Source organism: Ornithodoros turicata, unplaced genomic scaffold (assembly GCF_037126465.1).
Source record: "Ornithodoros turicata isolate Travis unplaced genomic scaffold, ASM3712646v1 Chromosome23, whole genome shotgun sequence".
Lineage (NCBI taxonomy): Eukaryota > Metazoa > Arthropoda > Arachnida > Ixodida > Argasidae > Ornithodoros > Ornithodoros turicata.
This window is the reverse complement of record NW_026999342.1, coordinates 2,305,550-2,309,137: the sequence shown is the minus strand read 5'-3', so window position 1 is coordinate 2,309,137 and position 3,588 is coordinate 2,305,550. Positions and strand designations below refer to the sequence as shown.

General features: G+C 45.4%; 1 long non-coding RNA gene across 1 annotated transcript; it reads right to left on the bottom strand.

The window, feature by feature from the left end:
* Positions 1-2,110: 2,110 nt before the first annotated feature.
* LOC135373346 (uncharacterized) lies at positions 2,111-2,640 on the bottom strand. Its single transcript, XR_010416418.1, has 4 exons — positions 2,631-2,640; positions 2,529-2,567; positions 2,344-2,382; positions 2,111-2,156 (listed from the first exon to the last, which is right to left on the bottom strand). It is a non-coding gene; the product is annotated as an uncharacterized LOC135373346 (long non-coding RNA).
* Positions 2,641-3,588: the final 948 nt, after the last annotated feature.

Here is a 3,588-nt window from a genome sequence, read left to right as displayed (position 1 = left end):
AAGGATAAAAACGGACACATACACGCACAAGCACTTCTGTTGAAATAGCATGCTTGTCGGCCACAACTGTGGACCTAATTAACATTGGTCAAGGGTCAATTGGTCACATTGGTCATTGGTCAATTAAGATTGGTCAACAAAATGATGTCAGTCATGAAATGGTTTCACTGCCATGATTATTAGTAGTAATTCACCTCAGTTATGCACCTCACACTACTGATGGTGACTTGTCAGCTGTCAACAGGATTACAGTCATTAAGCTAATTTTTTCATAGCCTTGCAAACAGCTACACCTGTTTTATGTGTCTGCTCAGAAAGATGCGCTTTGTAACTTGTATGCCATCGTGTGTTGTAGCCGGCTATTTTGTGCCATATCGAGACCCTGAAGTTTTTGGGTTCTATTTTGTTCCCAAGTTCGGGGAGGTAAAAATTGGGCAGAAATAACTACGTCAGAAGTTTGTGCACATACGGGAGGAAAAATTAGTATCAGACCGAATTCAAGGAGGAACCGGGCTTTTCATGGAACTACCTTTTGTTATATTGTTTATCTGCAGCTTTAGAAGTGTGCATTTTGTAGAGGATTAGTATATTGCTACCCTGAAGTGACAAGCTTAGGAACAGTGTCATGGGTAATAATCGGGTTTACCCCTAATCAGACTAGCCTAGATTTGTGGTGCAAATTTGGGGAGAAAAGGGTTAAACCCTATGCTTCAGGGTCTAACCATATCACATGCACCACCTAACACTGACAGAACTTTGCTGTGACACACTTACTGTGTAGGAAGAGCTGATTTTGCATTGCAGCTTTGCTGATGAGTGATGACTAAGAAATCAGACATGCAAATCACAGGATCTTCACAATGTGATCGAACTTGGTCAAGTCCATCTTTATTGCCTTGAACTGAGTACAATTCATCTGTGACAGGTACGTAGGTTAGTTATAATCAACAGCATGCATAACTCTACAATAAACTGGAGAATCCCTTAGACACAGCACAAAATGTAGCACTAACGCAAAGCACTGCAGAAGTAACAGCAGGAAGTGATCTTACCACAGAACCCCACCCCCGGTATGGGCCGTAATTAATTTATTTGAAGTGCGTTTTAAATAGTGTGACAGCAGGGCTGGCGTCAACGGGGGTACAGGGTGGCATTCCCCCCCCCCCAGAACTGGCCTGAAAGGGGGGCACAAACTGCCATTTGCTTTATTGATGTCTGGACGAGGGGCACAAATTTCGCTGCTTACCTCCCCCCCCCAGCACCGCAAGTAGACGCCGACCCTGCGCGAGAGATGTATGATTTGGGGACTCACACAACTGCACCCCACTGTTGTGCATAACAAAACATCGAGGCCTGGCTGTACAAAGGATAGACAACACACACCCCGTGTGCTGTTTTCTGCCTCTTATTCCCCCAGCCTCTGTGTGTCATTATGGACCACCTTACTGATTTCCTATCTGATACCTAAATGGCTCCCATCTGGCACTGTGTCCATTGCACAAAGTCTGTTAGTTGTAAACATGCAATCCTTAGCAGCTCAGAGTACTATCCTTACCACAGGGTCATGTCTGCTGGTGCTTGGAGTCGAATGGGTGAAGCGGCACGTGGATGTCCCCTAAATATGCATCGAAACAAAAAAGGCGCAAAATGAGTAGCTACGAAAGAATGTGCAAGATGATATCTCTATCCATCTGAGACCCTGGGGCTGGGGACAAGGGAGTGAAGTACAATACAACTCCATTGAGGGTTTTCGACGAGTTTCCATCATCGTCACTTGATAACTATGCGCAAACATGCATTCTGACTGTCCTCTGCTGGCCCCCAGTCTCAAAGCCCTCATATGAATGGTACTGATATAAGGTTTTGGAAGCATGCAATTAGCGAAAATTTTTGAAATGCATACCATAGGGGACTCTGTAGACAACATTTGCCCTTCTCTCTCGGGACTAGCTTCACCTTCATTGAATAAGCTCTGAAAAGGCAGGACACAATAGTACATGCTCAAACCAATTCAGGTGGCTACATTATGGGCCAACCAGCAGTAATGTGAATACGAACTACATGAAGACAGTAACCAGAAAACATCTTACTGGTGCTGTCGTGTCAGGCCATTCACTGGACACTGAAGTGCTACCGAGGCCAAGTCCGGTGCTCACCTAGAAAAGAGGTGTGTGATACTCTGGGTCTTGTACATTGTGGTGAGCACAGTTAAAAATCCCAAAGTCATATATGCCTTGCATTATAAATGCATTATGTCCTGATAGTTGTCCAATGCTTGATAACTATAAGCAAATGGTATTTGCAAGTTGTACAGCATTGTTAAACTAACTTAAGAATACTTACTCCACTGAGCTGTGGATCAAGGGGACAACATGATGTGCCCTGCTGCAAAATGGGCATGTATGAATGAATTGTCTCAATTTATTAATATGAATTTCGAAGGAAATATTATATCAAAAATTAAAGTACATAAAGTAGATAAAAATTGGAGTACACTAATATCAAAATAACTAGAAAGTGGTACTAACTGCAGTGGGGTCCACAAGTGCCCCCATAGTTCCACACGCCTGTAATATGACACGGTCATGTTCATATGATACCACAATGAATGTTTTTTAGCATATGCTCACATCAGCCGAGAGATCTTGTCCTCCTGTCCCTAGGATGCTTGATAGGCCCACCATCTGCAGATTTCACAACGTCGTGAGTCAAGCTAAAATTGAACACACCCTGCAGCTGTTTACCTGCTTTACAGGGGAATGCGTGACACCTACAGCAGGAGAAATATGTTCACTTGAAGCTCTGCTGGATGGGACTACCTCCTGATGATTTGACAAACGTACATGGTTAGCTGCACAAAAACTGAACACACACTAGAGCTCCCAGGCGATAATGCAAAAGCTGGATATTTACCTGCTGGATATGAAGCAACGGATGTGCGACACCTACAACAGGGGCAATAGGCGCACCCAGAGTTCACATACCTGTATAAACAGGGTCCAGCTCACCACACCACAAATGCTATAAACACCATGCTTACATCAGTTGAGAGCTGCTGCTCTCCCAGCCCTGGAATGCCCGGCAGCCCCACCACCTGCCAAATTTAACAACACTGTAACAACCGACATCAATACGTGCACTATGGCTGTTTACCTGTGGAAATGAGAGCTGTTGCCCTCCCAGTCCAGGGACGCTTGGCAGCACCACCACCTGCCAATTTCACAACGATGTCACAAACGACGTCATGCAAAACACGCATCATAGCTGCCTACCTGCGGACTTACCTGCTGAGCTCGGACCGAGGGGTGCGTGACCGGAACAGCACCTTCTCTCAAGCGGACTCTTGACAGCGATGTCCTGTCGAAGTCCACGTTTCGAAAATGTGCCGAACAGACAGCGCTGTTCTTTGTTGGCGTCCAGTCCTGCCTCCCGATCGCGTTGACCCATTGCAATCGCAGACAGGGTTCTCGGGGAAAGCTAAATGGTACCGTCGAACGAACACGATACAGAAACGGAAACTAAGCGGTGATGGAACACGCACGTAGTGAGAGTACTTACTGATGGTAAGTTACGCCAGACTCATTGCTG